This window comes from Haliaeetus albicilla, chromosome 3 (assembly GCF_947461875.1).
Source record: "Haliaeetus albicilla chromosome 3, bHalAlb1.1, whole genome shotgun sequence".
Lineage (NCBI taxonomy): Eukaryota > Metazoa > Chordata > Aves > Accipitriformes > Accipitridae > Haliaeetus > Haliaeetus albicilla.
In genome coordinates this window covers 13,039,195-13,058,746 of record NC_091485.1, presented here as the reverse complement: position 1 = coordinate 13,058,746, position 19,552 = coordinate 13,039,195, and the positions used below count along the sequence as shown (strand labels likewise).

Genomic DNA, 19,552 nt, shown 5'->3' with positions numbered 1-19,552 from the left:
GCACGTCAGGGCACAAAGGCGCAGTCAGGCCCTGACGCGGCCGCACCGCCTCCGCTTTCCGGAGCTAGCGCGGCCGCCCGGCTGCGGATCCAGGCTGAGCGGAGGCCGGCAGGCTGGCCCTCCATCCCTTTTTACGCGAGGAGCAGTGGGGACTGTCACGGCAGCTCGGTTCTCTCCTCAGTGTCAACCCCACGGTGGTTTCCCACAAACCCGCAACAGCACGGGTTCACTTAAGGGAACCAGAGGGGAGCAGTGAGACCCTTTTGCTCAGTCACCAATATACATGAGATAAGATTCCACCCAATAATTCGTGCAATGAATTAAAAAGAAAAAAACCCACCCTAAACAAAGGAAAAACATTTAGCCCCACTTTTCAACTGGAAGAAAAGCCACTGCTTGGTAAGGCTTTTCAAAGGTTGTCTTTTCTATGGGGAAAAAAAAAAAATTGCATTAAAAAAGGGAAGGTATACATGTATATATATGCATAGGTAATTGACGTTAAAAAAGTTCCTGGTGTTTACATCCTAATTATTCTGCTTCATGTTTTCTTATGGGTGTAATTACATTGTCAGAATAAAGATAAAGATAGATGCAGCTTTTCTTCAAAAGCTTGCTACTCTGGAAAAAAGTAATGGCAACTAAGAAACTCTTATGGACAATACTGTCGACTGCTTGACTATCCTCTAGATGCTCGGCAGTGTCCTTTGGAGGGGCTGTCAGACACATTACCTACATGACCATTGTCAAGTCATGGGGTTATTTTTCTAAACAAATTTGATGTGCAAGAAAACCTGTAATTCAGAGTTGGCAAATATGATTATTGCGACTGCCTTCATCCCGCTAAATGACTGATGTCTGGTAGTAATAATCACAAAGCTGTGTGTGTTTCCTGTACGTGAACAAACATGGAATATTAAGTAAGAAAGGTAGATAGAGTATTAAGTTACACAGCTAAGTAAGAGCTGGTACTACTCTTTAAATGAGTAATATTTCTAGTGCAATCAATATTTTGGTGCAGAAGAAATATAGTAGCAGCAGAATCATTCCTAATGTCATATTATGTTAGAAGATAAATACACTCTATGTTTACAGTCCATTTATAAACTAATCTATTGACCAATTAAAGCTTTACCAACTCATCATTGACTTATTCAGTTTGCATTTTAATATATTTTAATCAGTATATTTCAGAACAAAGAACAAGCATTTAAATTTTCAGCATGACTTTAAAATTATGTACATAATACCTAAACCAGATCATTAAATGTAGGTATGCCTGCAAACGTTTAATAAATACAGCTTAAAATTACAAAATTTGATTATTTTTGTTACAGATATAATTTTTCTTTTATTAATAGCGATTCTGCCTTAATTGTTGCTTCTACTGTACCAACGGCTCCCTCTTCAGGCTATTCCTAAAAAATGTTGCCTCTCTTCATTTTCTGTTCGAAATAGTTCAATTTACAAAACTCCAGCTCCCATGATCATGCCTCCTCCCTCAGTATGTTCCCCCTCAGTAAGCAGATGATGAAAGAACTGATGGACCAGGCATGCTGACCTGGATACTACAAATATTTAAACACAGGTGTTCCTTGAGGCACAGACCTACAAAAATTCTTAGGCATATGAAAGGAATCTGTAAACCGCAGAGAAACTGAGCTTGAGGGACATCAAAGTTGTTTTACCTATCTTCCTATGCTGAAAAATACCGAGAACAATCAGATTGTTCTTAACTGCCAGTGGTTTCTGTAGTCTCTTGATAACCTATTAAAGTTCTTAAATGTCCTCATAAAGGCAAATGTATATATAACCGAAGATATCTTTATGACAAATTAACGAGTCTTCCTCTGTGTAGATTTATTATACAGAGGACAATTAAAATATGTACTATAACCCCTAGGTACTGGGCAGACAAGGAGATATCCTTCTCTAGTCTACATTCTGTGGGATGCTTTACCTACTGATACTCGATGTTTTAAATCTGTTCATTCATTTCAATCTTTACCAAGAGTCTGTTCATTCATCTGGGTTCTCCATTTCCACCTGATGAACGGCTCAGGCTGTAATGACTGCTTTGTCCTCAAAGCATTCTTAAGTCTTTACAACCCACTCCAGAACTGGCAATGCTGTGTCGTAAGGCTAGCAGATTAGCCAGTGACCAACTGGCTAAATGAAACTGTTAAGTAAGTTGTCAGGCCTAATTAGTAAGCCTGACTGTGCCTTTATATACACTGCATGACTGAAAAAAGTCGGTGAACTCCAAGCACGTTCACAATGGTGCGTTCTCTCCTCCTGACACCCCCTGTGCAACGGCCTTGAAGAATGCTAAATGCTGTTTAATGAAGATACTCCACCTACTAGTATTTACTTCTACTAGAGTAGAAGATACTACTCTACTAAAAAATACTGTGCAACCAGAACATAAATGGTAAACCTGCATTTTCAAAATTGTGAGCGGCTCTGGAAGAGAAACTGCATTCCACCAGACATCAATACTGTTTAGATCACACTTCTTCAATTTTGATACTATACTGATCACGCGACTTAAGGGGGATAGAACGTGAAGTGTTTCAGCATTATGGCTTCCTTGTGAGCTTACAAAATACAGACTGTTTTACAAATTGCCCCCCCCGCCTTATTCAGCTGTTTCCCTTCTGAACTGCATCCTCTGAAAAACATTGACAGTACAGCTTGAGGTTCGTATCGCCTTCAAGCGATACCCTTCACGAATGACTTGCCGTGCGCCGTCTCTTCTACTTCCTTCCCCCTCCTCCAAAACACCTATCCCACGGATTGGCGCCGGCTCTCCCTCCGCTGCCCAGGCCGAGGGGGGCTGCACAACACAAGTTTATTGTAGGTACGCCCCTGCCCGAGCCTGTAACCGGGCAGTCCGGCGCCGGGAGCTGCCCAGGCGGAGGCCGCCCGTCCCCACGGCTCTGCCCGGCCTCGGCGAAGGTGCCGTTTTCAGCGCTTCGAACGGCCGCGTCCGCCGGCTCCCGCCAGCGCCGCCCGGGGCCCGCAGCTCGGGCCTCACAGGCACGCACCCCCTCAGCCGGGAGGGTCAGCGCCAACCCCGGGCGAGCCCTCGGGGCTCCCCTCCTTCCCTCAGCACCGTGGAGCCCGTCTCCCGGGCCCTCCCCGGCGAGAGAACCGGGCGGACCGGGCGGCAGCAGCAGGAGACGGGCGAGCCCCCGGGCTCCCGCCGCCGCCGCCGCCAAGCCCGTCCCGGCCGGGGGAAGATGGCGGCCGCGCGCGCCCGCCCGCCCCGCGCGGCGGCCATTGGGCGCAGCCCCTCGCGCCCGCGGCGGCACGCGAGGCCCGGCGCTCGGGCAGCGCCTCACCGGCTCCCGCCCCGGCGCCGCGTCACGTGAGCCGGCCTCGCCCGCCTCCCGCCCCGCGCCGCGCCGCGCGCCTCGCGCTGGGCGTGACGCAAAAACGGCGAAATCTACGGCGCGCCACTTGTGACCAAGATCATCACAAGCGGAGGCGGACGGCTCCCCCCGCGCGGTAAGCCTTGCCGGACGGGAGGCGGCCGCTCGGCCCCCCCCGCTCAGCGGCGCGGGGCGGGCTGCCGCCTCGGACCCTGGCGGGGAGGCTTATGGGGCCGGGGGGGCCGCGGCCGGTCGGCGGCCGGGGCGGCGTCTCCCCTCGGGCTTTTTGGGCCTCTGTGCTACCGTCGTTTTTTTTTTTTTTTTTTTTGTTTTTTTTTTTTTTTTTTTTTTTTTTTGTGCGGGTGGGCGGGCGGCCAGCAGCGCTCCGCCGAGCCAATCCCGTCCCTCGTTCCCTCCCCCCCTGCCCTCCCAGTGGCCGGGACGCCGAGGGCGGGAAGAACGCCCCGCGCCCCCATTGGCTGCCTCAGCCGCCCCCCTCCCCCCCGGTCCGCGGCTCTTCCCTTCCGCTCTGCCGCCGCCGCCGCCGGCGGGGGGGAGAGGAGAGAGCGGCGGGTAGCGGGGAGAGACGGGCGGGGGCGCGCGCCTCGGCCGGTCGCGTGGCGGCTCCGGCTGGCGCGTGCTGCGGGGGCCCCTTCTTCTCCCCCCCCCCCCCACCCCGCGCCCGCAGCCCGTCTCGCCAGCCAGGGCCGCTGCGCATGCGCTGGGCCGTGAGTCCCGTTGGGGCTGTGGCGGCGGCGGCCCGCACCGGCCGGGACAGTGAGGGGAAACGGGCGGCGGGCCCTTGGCCTCCTCCTCACTTGGTTCCCCGCGGGGGCGGTAGCGGGCAGCGGCCCTGCGCGGCGGCGAGTCGCGCATGTGCGTGAGGGGCCGTCAGGGCGGCGTCTGCGCAGGCGCAGCGGCGTGGTGGTGGTGGTGGGGCGGGTGGTCAGGGTGCCGTACCCCACCCGGGGCCGTGGGCCCCGCGCAGCCAGGAAGACGTCACCTGTGGCGTGGTCCAGCTCTCCCCTGACTGCTTTTTGCTGCTCAACCCCCTCCCCCTCTTTTTCTTGCTTTCCCCTCCTTTCCCGAAGGTGGTTGTAGCTTTAGCGTGCATGAGCTTGAGAAGGCGTGCGGTTGGCAGTGCGTGGCAACGCGTGTGACTGCAGGAGCTTTATAAGCAGTTCTTACAAGTGGTAAAAAACCCCAGCTGTGGCCGTTTTCCCTTGACTCTGCTGAAATCTCCGAACAGAGCAGTCCCTGAGTCGCCATCGCCTTCTGCGCTCCCGCGGTCTTGTGATTTTCAACATCGGTTTGTCATCTCTAGGGCGTTAGTGGACTTTCAGGGGACCTGTCAGATCGCAGTGAGGAAAGCGAGTTCCCATAAATACCATAGCAATTCTTAAATACATTTCTGAAGAGGTGTGCATCTTCAGTGGAAAAGATCGTTAGACCAAAACTAACTTTTAGGTGGCCTTTGAGGGACAGGTTATCATCTTGCTTAATTTGACTTGTTCCAGCAGGTTTCCTGTTGCTCCTTCAGATAATTCGTGTGGCCTGTGAACCACAGTGTTCATCTTAAATGTAGCATTAGTTAAAGAGAAAGAAAAGGAAAAAGCGTTTTGTCTGTGATCCGTATGCTGTAGCTATTGGTGACCTCAGAAGTTGCGTAGTTACAGTTCTAGTTTTCGTGTACCCTCTTTTCTTTGTGTAGTTGTCTTGATGCAGACTTGCAAGATCTTGGGTTTGTCTTGTATTCATGTTCATCTGTATCGTACTAAGCATGATGGTAACACCTAGGGAGTAGTAAATAATGGGAATCCAAAAGTGCAAGGGTAATAGTGGCAGAAGTGATTTGCTGATGGTGCAAAACAATAATAGACTAACGTATAATTTAAACATCGGATGTAATTTGCTGTGATTCTTACCTTAATAATCTAAAGGTGTGGCCTGCAAAGACTATAAATTTTCTTTTACCATTCCTATATCAGAACATAAGTAATCAAGACGTTTGCATGAGGCTGGAGCTTTGGATGTTGGGATCTATATTTTTCCCAGGTCACACCACTTCATGAAAGATGAAGACAATTACAGGCTTCGGTTTGGTCTCTCCTGCAATCTCCTAGACTATTCACAGCAAGTTACATTCATCATAGAAGTAACATTACAGTCATTCCACCCTTATTTAATAAATTATTTCAGCATGGACATATAATCAGATTGTAGCTTTTATATATAAAATATGAAGCCTGGTAGTAATTGTATAATCCATACATTTTAAAAAAAGTGAAATGCACTGATGTGACAGCATGATGATGGACTGTGACTTTTTCAGTATGTTCAAACATGTCAGTTTTATTAGCATTTTGGGAAACATAATTCAAACGACCTGAGTTAAATCCTTTACTATCATTCCTCTGTAGGAACTATTGTGTAGTAACAGCATCAGAGATTTCTAATTTGTTTGCATGAAAGTTTTCCTTGTTAGAAACTTTTTTAAAACTTAAGCTGTGTTGTCTCCTTTTATAGAAAAAAATTACTTTGAGAAAGAATGTGTGTGAAGCAGATGTCAGTCCAATACTCTTGTTAAAATCAACCTTCTGTAATGAAGAACAGCATTTTTTTGTGTTAGTGTGCACGACATTAAGAAAAACGTAACTTTGCGTAGCCTAATTGTGTTTTGTTTTTTTTTTTTTAATCTTTTGAATGTATACAGGCTTGTGGTTTTGTGCATAAGCTGAAATTTACAGACAGATTGGCATATGAAATGTGCTTGAACTGGAATTGTTGAGCGGCTCCTACATTTGAATTTCCTACGATGGTTTAGAATTTAAATATTCTCTTTCTTGGCGAAACAAAAAGGCTGCACTGGATGGATGATCCCATCACTCAAATAAAAGCATTGTTTTAAGATACGTCTGGTCTAGTCATTCATTCAAATTAATGCCACAGTGTTATGGCACATGTTAAAATTACTATGTTCACGTTTGAGATTGCACCTCCTGGAGTATAGGTTATTCTTTTGAAAGCACATCCCAAAAATGGCTTGGGTTGGGGAAGACAAGATGATGTGATTCAACAGATGTAGTGGTTGCTATTCTTTCAGTGACTTTTTTTTTTTTTTTTTTTAACGAGGGTTGCAGTGATGAGGAAAGAATAGCTGCTCCGCTGTTCACAAAACTAGCCACAAGGCATAGTGGTCGCTATTCTGTGCTTTGTATTATATTAGGAGTCAAACAGAAAAGGTACTTCCATTTTGACAGATTAATAGTCAGCAGCCGGCCAGCGGAGCGCTCTCGGTTATTCTTCTACCCCAGAAAGGTATTGTTTTGCGTCGGCCTTGCTGTCTCGGGGTAGCCCTGCCACTGCTGCCTACGGTGCAGCTGCATATACAGTGCCTGGCCAGAGCAGCACAGGCGTGGAAGGAAGCGCTGCTCCCCCCAGGAGGTGACTTGGAGTGGAATGAGCAGAACGAACGACAACTGTGCGTGTAGGAAGTGAGCAGTGTGCTTCAGTGGTGATGCTCAGTGGTAGTAAGAGGCATAGGATTAACCGTGGGTGTCTTGGAGAGAATGAATTAGGAGTAGGGCTGCGTGAGAGGTGGTGTTGCAAACCGCTTAAATGTTGCCTGGCCCAGGGTGTCAAAAGGCATGTGACATCTCGCTGACAACGTCAGAGTGGTTTAATCTTTGGTTTGTCTGCCTTTGCAGCGGACATTCTTACAGCATTACACAAAAGTGTATGAAAGTTTAAATGAAATACACCTATACCTACTTTTCTTCTGAACTGGGTACTTTTAAAATTTTTGTCATTTCGGCCTGTGCTAAGGCATAAGCTCAAAGTGTCCTGTGTCCTGGTTTCAGCTGGGATAGAGTTAACTGTCTTCCTAGTAGCTGGTACAGTGCTGTGTTTTGAGTTCAGTATGCGAAGAATGTTGGTAACACTGATGTTTTCAGTTGTTGCTAAGTAGTGTTTAGTCTAAAGTCAAGGATTTTTCAGCTTCTCAAGCCCAGCCAGGAAGAAAGCTGGAGGGGCACAAGAAGTTGGCACAGGACTCAGCCAGGGCAGCTGACCCAAAGTGGCCAACGGGGTATTCCATACCATGGGACGTCACATCTAGTGTATAAACTGGGGGGAGTGGGGACGGGGAATTGCCGCTCGGGGACTGGCTGGGTGTCGATCGGTGGGTGGTGAGCAATTGCACTGTGCATCATATGTACATTCCAATCCTTTTATTATTGCTGTTGTCATTTTATTAGTGTTATCTTTATTAGTTTCTTCTCTTCTGTTCTATTAAACTGTTCTTATCTCAACCCACGAGCTTTACTTCTTTTCCTGATTTTCTCCCCCATCCCACTGGGTGGGGGGGAGTGAGTGAGCGTCTGCGTGGTGCTTAGTTGCTGGCTGGGGTTAAACCACAACACCTGTACGTATAAAACCAGTGAAGAAGCAAAAAATGTAAAGGTGCTGTTCTTGTAATCTCTAATTTCTTACCTGCAGAAATTCCAAAGGCATCTTTTACTTAGCAGAAAGAAGTTGTACGTTTAAAACAGGGGAACCATACCCGCCTTCCTGCTCTGCAACTCTGAATTCTGGTGATCCTGTTTCTGCCATCTGCCAGCGAAGGGTCTGTAGTTACAGAAGAGCCTATAGCCCATTCTAGGTGTTTATGTTAAATATACATGGAAGTTTTCTTACTTTACTTAATTTCAGTTCTTCAGCATGTGAAGATGGAAGAAGGTTGTGTCCCAAACTTATAAAGTGGCAGCAATCTACAGCTTTAGAGCAGAAAGAAGTCTAGTTACCTTCTTTCCTCAATGTGAAAAGGAAAATTACAGTAAGTGCTAGCCAATTCACATGGTTCTTTACAAAGAAATAACCCAAGTGCCGTTTACAAAACGGGCAGTGATGATGTTCCAAAAGTAAAATGCTTGTTTGCATGACTCATGACTGCTTTCCAGTCCTGCATTAGCAGAGTTGTTGACTGCTGATTTTTTTGCTTTGTTTTCGCTTGTTCTACAGCAGGCTGACCTTTTTTCTGAGTAGCCTGGCCTGCTACTGAACTACTGTCTGGAGCAGTATGGGTTGTGTTTAACTGGGCTAGGAGGCTATGAATGTTCTTAGTTTCCTTTAGTCCTTAGTGGTAGAGGCATAAATTTTAATTGCCTCTGCCCTTCTGAGTCTAAAAATACAAGCTGTTGTATGTGTGTGTGGCATATGTAATGGCCAAGGAGGAGGCATGCAGAGTAGTTAGGGTATGCGGTATTTCACTGTCTAGGTCTGGATGGATACATCTCTATAGATGAAGCATATATGTACGTGCTTTCCTGTCTGGTATTTCTTTGTCTCGTAGTTAAAAAGAAAGTTTCTTGCTGTCCTTAACCCTATCTTTGGTATTTCAAAAGTCTCTCTCAAAATATAGGTACAAAGACTTAAAAAAATACATATAAATGTTAAAATTCACTGCAATTACAAGGTGTAACAAAACTCATCCAAATAGTAACACTAGGTCATCATTTTATAAAGAAATTGTTGTTTTGTGTGAAACTTTTATTATGGAATCCATACAGTTATGTGGTATACAAATATTTCTGTAGGAAACATACCAGCAGGAAGTTTCAAAAGTGTGGAGGTCCTGTCAAGAATTCTAATTTATGCAGAGACAGAAACAGACTGTCCTGGTGCCATTTGGATGGCCGGCCTTAAGAGCTCTGATATGGCTTTATGCTTCTGTACATGTGAATTTTCTCTTAAGGCAGGTTTTCAGGCTTGGGCTTGCTCTGGAAGAGCCTGTGGCCTGCGCCTGTTTCCATTCGGTGGGTTAGTGGTCGGGTTTGTTTGCTTTTGGTCAGTTCGTAGAACATGTTTGCTATAAACGTGTGCTATGAATGTATGAGATGGTCCACCCAGAGCTGGTTTTGAGACACGCCTTAGCCCGAGGAGACTTGCTTACTTTACCTGTACTGGTGATACGCAGCACGTTGTCACCACGCACTTCTGCGCTGGAGGGAAAAGCGTGAACAGGGGCAAACTAGTGGTCTCGGTTCACGTGAGGAGGTATCAGACTCGCTGCTCAGGTGCTGCCTGAGGGGTTTGGTGCCTCTGGAAGGCACCGCGCTGGCTCTGACGTGTGTGTGCTGCAGCCGAGCCGCACGCCTGCTGTATATGCCCAGAGCTCGCGGGAAGCGCCGGGTTTCCTGCTCGCGTCCTGCACCCGCGCAGGAAATCCCACGTGGCCGAAAAGCCTCAGATTTCCTGGTGCGTGGGGTGCGGGCAGTAAGCGCAAGGCTTCTGCGGAGCATATCTTGGTGTTCGTGGGATAGTCAGTATACATGCCCATTTTTCTCCCCAAGAACCATGGCATAGAAATACAGCTCTTTTGCATTTTGCAATCCCATGTGGCTCGTTAACAAGTAGAAATAAATGCCTGTTGCATGCTTGTCTTCCACTGAATGTTTAAGTGAAATCATATGTTATATTTAAGTTGGATTGTTCCAAGTACTTGGGGAAAGGATAGCAAACACGAGAAATTCAATAAAGGCAAAACGTTGCTCTCTCCTGGTTCCTTGCTGTGTAACACACCTTCTGCAGCATTGCATTGACATTGGATTTGGGACACTGGACATGCAGCAAGGACAGAAGTGATCCTTGTGTTTTGTTTTCTGTTTGATTTGTGACTTTTGTCTCCTTCACTTCCCATTTTCAATGCCAGTGAAGTAACAGCTGTTTCTTTTCATGCTCCCTATGTGAGGCAAACCTAGATTTATTTTACTCTTTAAAGGGAAGGGGGTTCTTGTCTTATGTCATATAAATTGTTAATAGGATATACATTTCTGAAAAGTCAAAATGGAAAAATAAAAAATTAAAAGCATCCATAAGCTGCAGCTTGTTTGTTTTAGTAGCTCCAGAATAAAGTGCAATGAAAACTAAAAATTACTAGCTTAGTATGTGTATCCTTTACTTGTTACAGCCTGATTGTTATAAGTCAGAGCTAATTTTTTTTTTTTTGGATTGGATCCAGTGCAAGCATATCATATAAGTTCAAAGATACAGAACATAAAAATGTTTTCTGGATGTTGTCTTCAAAATCTGCCAACTTCTTTTCTATTGTTTTGAGTTTTATTGGTACAACAATGGACTGATTTGAATTGCATTTGTTTTTTTCTCCCTGTTGTTCGCATTTTCATTTTAAATTATTTACAAGTCTGAGGCTTGAAGATGAGAGCCTAATGAATGCTTTAAAAAATAAAACCTTCTTCTTTAAGCATGTTATGCTTCATGTTTTGAATTTATAACACAAGCCTTAATGAATAGTTTCCTAGTTACTCTCATCTTAGAATTTATGAGCTGTCCTATTTACAAGTTTTACCTATACAATGGAAAGATAATTCCTGTTTACCTTAAATGAACTGTTCTTGTTAACAAGCTTAAACTGCTAATTAGGGGTAATATGGCAATAAATACTATGTCAAACCTTTTAACAATGCTAAGATACAATATTTAGTTTTTGGGCTTTTTCCTGGTGCATTCCATGTAAGAATACAGTGTTGTGGTTTTTTATATCTCATACACATATCAGGTTAATAAAAAGTATTTTAGGGAAAAACTGGAAGCAGGTTCACTTCTGTCCTGCATTTAGGATGATATGTTGGTGCCCGCATACTGTAATGTTGCTATAAGCCTCGTTGTTGCAGGGCTTCAGGTAGATGGCAGACATATGAAAGAACCCTGTTGACTTCATGTATATGTGTATGTGGTGTTTTGTTAACAGTTAAGTTATTCTGCTGAAAAAAATAGTAGGACTAGCAGTAGGTGCTTTGTTTTGAGTGTACATTAATGTAATTTAATCAGGAAGGAAAGAAAACCTGGGACTAGAATTTGATGTCATTTACCTGACTATAAATCGGAATATCTCCATTTAGTTTAACAGAATTTTTTCAATTTGTGTCAAAATGATCAAAATCAGAACCTGACACAAGCTTTCCATCTCATGATTTGTGCATACAAACCCAAAGAAATAAAATTGGATTTTATTCTTTTGTGTCCAAATCTTACCCCAAAAAACAGAGGTTGTTTTTTGAGCAGAGGTTTTGTAATACAGTGTTGTTACTTGTTGGTACCAGGAACTTTGCAGATATGTTGTATGAAAAAGATTTTTTTTTTTTTTTTTTCTTTTAGTTGTTTCTCATTCGACGTTGTCAAAGCTACAGACTTGTGAATTTGAGAGCCATTCTAAATCTAGGTAGCTTGAAAATTCTTGACAAGTATCTCTGACTTCTCTGTGTGTGCCTCTGATGATACCTGGAGAGGGTTGTATGTAGGTTTTTTTCCCCCGTCTGATTTTCTTTGTGTCACCCAAGCAGTTTGCAATCAGGATGGCAACCTGAGGAAGGAAGGAGAGGACGAGACTGAAGAGAAAGTTGACATAGGTCTGACCTTGGAGGTGTCCCTTCTGCTGCTCTGAAGCAGCCATCTGATGAGGTGTAAGGAGCTCCTTCCCTCAAAACCCAAGAATCCTTGGGCACAAGGTTATTGGGTACAGTAGACAGCTGTTCGGAGAGGACAAGTAAAAACCTAAAAATGCCTTTTGCTAGCTCTTCAGTTTCTGTTTCCAGGTAAAAAACATCCTGAGCTTTGTAGGTGGAGGTTGACTTGCAGGAATACCTCCTCTTTTTCTTCGTTCACATCATCATGATTTTAGATGTTGCTGGTATCAATAAAGTGTATTTTGAGGTACAGTATTGAATAAACTTTTTGTCAGAGAATGGGTACCTTTGTATTTTATATGCAAAGGGTATTTACCCTGTCAGATTTCTGAGGAGGCAGAATACAAGCAGAGGTGGTGCATTACACCAGCTACTTACTATAGATGGAGAAGCAGGCAAGCTTTCAGGCACACCAGCCTGTCTTCAAATCTGCTACTGATACCAAGATAATGAAGATACACTTGAAATGAAAACAAAGTTAATCTCTGAGGTTTATACTTAAATGTTGCATGGAAGTACAGGAATATAAAGAGTGTGTCTTTTAATGGGGTCAAATAATACTTTATACATTTGTTCTAAGTGCTCAAAGGTCATTAGACTTGGAATTAAAGAGTTTAGGGTGACACCTAATCTAACTGACAGTGCTGAGAAAACTTTGGTTGATGTCACTGTGGCCATGGTTTCATTTTGATTTTATTTTTTAATTATTTTTCATCCCTGTAAGTTATGTTCCTAAGCTCAATGGTATCTGTTTTGGGAGAGGAGAAATACTTTACATAATTGTCGTGGTTTAACCCCAGCCAGCAACTAAGCACCACGCAGCTGCTCACTCACTCCCCCCCCCCTCCCTGCCCCGTGGGATGGGGGAGAGAATCAGAAAAAAAGTAAAACTCGTGGGTTGAGATAAGAGCAGTTTAACAGAACAGAAAAGAAGAAACAGAAGTAGAACAGAAGAAAAGAAGAAGAAAAAGAAATAATGATAATAATAACAATACTAAATGACAATAATAATAATAAAAGGATGGGAATATACAAAACAAGTGATGCACAATGCAGTTGCTCATTACCCACTAACCAATGCCCAGTTAGTTCCTGAGCGACAATCCCCCCAGGCCAACCTCCCCCAGTTTATATACTGGGTATGACACCACGTGGTATGGAATACCCCTTTGGCCAGTTTGGGTCAGGTGCCCTGGCTGTGTCTTGTGCCAACTTCTTGTGCTCCTCCAGCTTTCTCGCTGGCTGGGCATGAGAAGCTGAAAAATCCTTGACTTAGTCTAAACATTACTTAGCAACAACTGAAAGCATCAGTGTGTTATCAACATTCTTCGCATACTGAACTCAAAACACAGCACTGTACCAGCTACTAGGAAGACGATTAACTCTATGCCAGCTGAAACCAGGACAATAATACGTAAATTTTGTTTGAATAAACCACCTAGATAGAAAGTACAGAAAAAAAATGGCATATTCCCTAAGATAAAATTGCAGTAGGAATTTTGCTTTATAAAAGAAGATGTTCATAGTGCTGGAGTTGTCTAAACCATCAGAATTGCCGAGCATAAATAATTACATAATTTCACACTTTCCAGTGAAGTCAGACCCTGATTAAGAAGTTGACAGCCTGAGAGAGTCCGCTCTTTGACAGTGATGTCTGTATTCCCTAAATTTGTAGAGACTGCCTCTGGGAAAACAAACTGAACTTTAAACCCTTTACTTTGAATCATAGAATTGTTAAATCATTTAAGTTGGAAAAGACCTTCAAGATCATCGAGTCCCACCATCATCCGTGCCCACTAAACCATGTTATGGAGTACCCTGTCTACGTGCTTTTTGAACACCTCCAGGGATGGTGACTCAACCACTTCTGTGGGCAGCCTATTCCAATGTCTGACAACCCTCTCAGTAAAGAAATTTTTCCTAATATCCAAGAATGAGAACCCTTACTGACAAAGGGAGAATATTTTCTTAAAAAGTTTTCATACTTTAAATGCAAAGATATTTCAGCTTTTCTGCTTTCAGCTAGCGTAGATTTTGCTGATACCAGGTCTTCTTGCTGTCTTGGTCCTTGCTGTCTTTCAGTATGTTTGATATTCATATTTCTTTTTTATTCCTTCTTCCTTGCTGTGCTTTTTTCCTTCCTTTTCTTAAACAAATAGATAATATGGTAATACGAACTCTAATAGGAAAAAGGCATTGTTTAACTCAGTTGGGGTACTACTAATCCAGTCACCAAATGTAACCATAACACAGCATGCATTTTAATTATTAAATATAATGGAAACTTTGCATTTTAAATCTAGAGCTATAAACCACTTGTTTGAAAGTGCACAGTTCAGCACTATGATTTTAGCTTGTAGTGAATTACAGGGCAGTATTCTTTGATCAGTTATTACCAGTTGAAGATTAGTAGCATTCAGTGTTTGTGTTAATTTTGAGAATACATACAGGAGTCACGGCAGGTCAAACTGAAGCTCAGTTGTGTATATTTTTAATGATTTAGTGAGCTGGCTGGATAATGCAGTGTAAAAAAGTATAGATAATACAGTCATGCCAGTCATGCCAAATAGGGGTAATTTAAAGGCACATTTTCAAGACTAGTACTCCCCCAAATTCCAGTACTTTGTAAAATATGCTTTATTGTTAAATGCCATATTGCTGAGGTTTTGCTTTTAGATATTTGTTTGTTTGAACAGTTCTACAAAGTGCTCCTAATGCTCTTTCAATGTCCTTCCACTAAAGAACAGCTGGCAGGTAGAACAACTAGTAAATATTTGCTCATGTTTGTTCAATACGTGTTTTTGTAATCAATACATTTTAACCATAAATTCTAATAAATACAATGAATTCAAATAGAAATAATCTTATTGTCTATGTACTTTTTAATATAAAAAATAAAAATATTCTTAGAATGAATGGGGATTTTACTGAATCATTGTGAAAACTTACTAATCCCTGTGTGAGAAAATGCAGGCTTGAAGCTCTGCTCTGTTTTCAGAAGTAGGGGATGTCACGTTATCGAGCAGCTCCAGTAGGTTTGGAGGAGGAGGCTTTGTTTAGGTGCCTGCTTCAGGACGCTGGGACAGCTGGCACGCCGTAGGTGCAAGAGCAAGGCTTCTCAGATTCGTGAGAGGTAAATAGTACGGCAGTAGCTCTGCAGAGTCGGTATCTTCTTTTGTCCGGGTTGCTAGACGTAGCAGCTCTCCTTTTCTGGGTTTAGGACTTGTGCTCGCTGTCTTTCTCCGCCAGCTGAGGAGGCTGTCCCACGTGGCTTGAGCAGGAGCTGGTTTTTTACTTCTCTCTGTGTATTGTATGTGAGATACCAGTACCTAACTCAGGACTCCAGATCTCACTTTCTGGTCCAGACATTTTCAAGTTTGGCATTGAGCAGTTCGGTAGTGCCTGACATCCGTGGTGAATACAGACTTAAGTGATTTTGGACTGTTGAATTTTGGGAATTGAGTGCAGATTTTTGTTCCATAAGGCCATCCGGACCCTTACAGCGTCGTTGTCGCCTGGTTCAGCCTTCTCTTTTCCTTCATCTTTTTCCTATTGGTGATCTGGCAAAAATTCCATAAACTGGTGACTGATTTTGCAGTTGCAGCCTTTGCTGTTGAGTCTGGTTGTTTTAAGGATGCGTTTGTCATAGAGCACCAACTTTCTCATTCTTTCTCTTGTTCCTCACCATTCGTTTCCACTGCAAATCAAATTATGATATCAAAATAATCATGATATCAATATCTACTAGATCCTTAAAATTCATACTTTGTAGTTCTTTTTGCTCATGTACCTTTTTTGAGCGTGTGGCAGGAGGGTGTGTAAGTAATACCTTTCCACAGTTGGTTTTTTTTTGTTTGTTTGTATATATTTTGGAAATATCCTCTGCTGCCTGTGTGTGCCAGATTAATTTAGTTCAGCAAAGGATCTTCATGTGAAGCCTATTTTTTTACCTATGATCACTTCCAAGCCTGAATCACTGTAGAGAACCAATGAATTTGTAAATATTACTCATTTGTATTGTTCTGGGAATGGGTTACAAACCATGCACATTGGCTTCATGGACTGTAGTTAAAGAATTGCTAAGAGAGCGCCTTTTCTGATGAATAAAGTTAGTTACAGACTAAATAAAGGCTACTTTTGAACCCATGGCCTCGGTGGTTTCCTATAAACGAAGGAGTGCGGCATCACCGGGGGCATCTCTGGACGTCAGGTCTTTTCCAGCTTCCCTTGTGCCCCTGAGACGCGGCTGCGGGCGGCCACCCGGCCGAGCTTGGTTGTTGCTCCTGCCAGCTTGAACAACTCACCAGCTGCATTGTGAGAACCAAAGCAGGGTTTTTCTCCCTTGCTACTTCTTTCTATTCCTTTCAGACTGTAAAATGGGGACTCTGAAAATGAAGGTACATTTTGCTTCTGTGCTTTTTGTTGTGCTCTAGGGGAAGGCTAAAAATAAGATACCGGTAGTAGGAAATAGCCTAGGTTATAGCCTACACCTTAAGGTCATAGGTTGCTTGTCTCTCTTGCCTTATTTCATGCTTCATTTTGGAATCTACCTTCTTATATATGAATTGTTTTCCATGCTGTATTAAGTAAAGCCCTTTTTATACCCTTTAATCCTTTGGCCTCCATGAACTTCTGATGTTTTTTGACTGCCTTTATCCTTCTGTTGCATTTTTCATTGCAATATACGTTGTCCAGTCTCCAGTTCCTGAACTCTCAAGGTCCTTTAATTGGGAGAATCCCTTTTTTACATGCTATTTTGTCTATTGTTCATTTTTAAGATGTGCTGGTTTGTTTTGTCTTGTCTTTTCTCTGACGCAGATTATTTTAATGCTTCTTGCTGTTCTCACTCATTTTCAATTTGTCCAATTCCCAGCTGTACAGATGACTCCAGGAGATAGCAGTAGCATAGGGAGGTTTTCCTCCCTAGTCTGCCAGCCTGAACCTGGCCCGGGTCAGCAGGAGCTGGAGGTCAGTACCTGGCACCCATCCGCCCAGGAGCTGCGGTGCAGCCAGCTGACCATCTCCTGCCGGTTCCTCGGCGTGGAAGATGGGACTGAATTACAATAGATGGCCCTTATTTACTGATTTACCTGGCTAAGCATTAAAGTTTTTAGTCTGGTTGCTTTTCTCCTTCTCTTCTCTCACACCCTTTCTTGCCTTCCTCCTGGAATAGATTTTTTTTTTTTTTTTAATTAAATTTGTAAAAGGAAAAGTATACCAACTCTAAGTATGAAGTGAATTTTTACAGCTGAGTTATAAATTCCAAAAACTGGGGGGTTTATAATGGAAACGCTTAGGGGGGAGAGGGGAGGGCATGCTATAATACATATGTAACCTTTTTTCCCTCTCTTTAGTGAATAGGCCGTTTAAACTAAATTAAGTAAAGGATATAAATTCTGTTGTTTCAGTTTTTAATATTTCATGGCTGATTTTATAGATAAAAATTACATTTAACAATAAATATGAAGAAGAATTTATACAGCCTGTTCTAGTTTGATATGGAACAGCAAATCCCATTTCTCTGTAGCTGTAAAGAAAATTCATTATAATGTCTTTGATTGTAAGAGATGGCTTCATTGTGATTAGTTACACTGATAATAAAACAACCTTTTTACAAATGGCACAAGATACATGAGATCTCATGTGTCTGCCTTTTAATAGCATTGAATTTGTGCATTTGTTACCTTTATTCTGTAGTCCTTTTTTCATTTATAATTGGGCACTTTTAAAATCTACAAGTTATTAAAAACAGTCTAATATAACTTAATTTTTCTTTTGAAGCTTTCTGGAGAAGGAGTTATTATTAATGCAGCTAAGCATTCTTAATTGTTGAGTTTTCAAAATAAAAACCCTTAAATTTTAATTACAAAAATGTGGTTTTATGTCATTTTGTTCAATTCTGAATAACAAGTTTTGGGGATAAAATAATTAAATCTGGCTATCTGACATTACTTTCTGAATCCTTTTTAAGCACCTGAAGAAATATCTTGACTTTCAAATGCCCTGTTCCCAGTGACTTCAGTTGGATTTAGATGTTTGTAGGTATTTGAGTCATTTAAAACACAGGTAGTGGCATCAGGATGCTTACTAAGTGATTGAGAGTCCAGGTGTACACATTTGGGGGGGAGGGATTTTGTGAGGAATTCCTTGCCATTAATGGGGTATTTATGTATTTTTTCCATTGTACATGCATCTAAGAATACTTAGATCTCCTTAGCACAGTAGTGCAGAGTTTGATGAGAGAAATATAATGGTTGTAACAAGAACCCTTGCATATTTATATTGCTGTGATTTGTGCTGTTACAGGGGTTTAACCAGTAAAATCTTCTGTATTGTTTAGTTTATAGAAATGATATCAGATATTAGATTCTGGAAAAATGGTGCATATGCTACAAAACGATATTTTAAATTGTAAAATGGGATTACAGGGCCATTGTTCAAGTGAATTCCTTTCCTGCTTCACGTAAAAAGCAAAATAATTTGGTGCTTTAGAATGAGGAGGGCTGCAGAGCCGACAAAACAGAAGCTGCATTTGATTATGCAATATTTATGGAATTTACTGGAAAGTGAGAATCAGAATCATAGTGCTTGGGAAAAATAGGATGTAATGCTTGAGTCTTCTGGAAAATACAAGATGGAACACAGCGAACACAGCACACTTAATATTAGGTTTCACTTTAAAAGACATAAACCAGCATTTTTGCTCCTGTTATCTGTAAGCTTTAATTTTAGACTGTTGTCTCTTTTCCATTGATGATTACAGCTAGGAGAAGAAGTCCTGTAGCACTTGTCGAAAGTGTTTTCCAAGGACGAATACCAGGAAAATGACTTGATGACTGAAACACAGGACTCAATATTCTTTTTACCACCTGCGAGAAAAACAGGCTACACCAGCACCCTTTGCTGTAGGAAGCAGCCCGTTCGGCTCGCAGCCCTCTCTCCACTCCTGCGTTGCTCCATCAGAGGAACGGTCCGGGTCTGCGACTCGGGCTGCTGGGTGAGCTGGGAGCGCGGTGCCGAAACCCTGCCCGGTCCGCGGTGGGGAAATCTGACTTTGTGTCCTGGCTGCGCTCTGCTGTGATAAATCACCGCGCAGGTCGCCCGTAAGGGTGAGCGTGTGGTCGCTCAGATCCTGGGGGCTTTTGAGCTGAGCAATAGCCTACTTAGTAATACGTCAATTTTTTTCTCCCAGGAACGCGTTGGAGCGGGTGTTATTTCTGACTTTAGCTCGGTCTCCGGGTACTTGCCCGTGGTTGCCACAGAGTATGTTTTCTGTGTTCATTAAAACCTATTGATCTCAGGAAAGTTTGCGGGATTGATTTTAACTCAGTGCTTTTCAGGGAATTAGCAGCATTTTTAGCAGTAACGCTCTCCTAACGCGTTCCCAGGAGGGAGCGATGTATGGAGGACATACGGCGGCCAGGCGCCCCGGTTGCAGCCCTGACCCGACTCCCGAGGTCCCTTCGCCCAGGGAAGCGCCGCGCGGTCCTGCCGCGACCTCCTGCCACGCCGGGAGCTGCTGCGTCCGGGAAGGGTCCGGTGGCATGCTGCCCTCCCGGCCCCGGGAGGGATTTGGGGGAGCAGGAGGCGACAGCCGGGGCCGCCAAGTTGACCGGCACGTGTCTTCCCAGCCCGTGGAGGAGGAGGGCTGCCGTGCCGGCCCGACCGCGCCAGCCACTGGCCAGGTTAGCAGTGGCT

At 43.5% G+C, this 19,552-nt stretch overlaps 1 protein-coding gene across 1 annotated transcript in view; it reads left to right on the top strand.

Moving 5' to 3' along the window:
* Positions 1–3,089: 3,089 nt before the first annotated feature.
* ZNF407 (zinc finger protein 407) overlaps positions 3,090–19,552 on the top strand; it is a 351,046-nt gene continuing 334,583 nt past the window's right edge. Inside the window, exon 1 of the mRNA XM_069778852.1 lies at positions 3,090–3,507. The gene's annotated coding sequence lies outside the window, so the exon portion shown is untranslated. The remainder of the gene's footprint in view (positions 3,508–19,552) is intronic.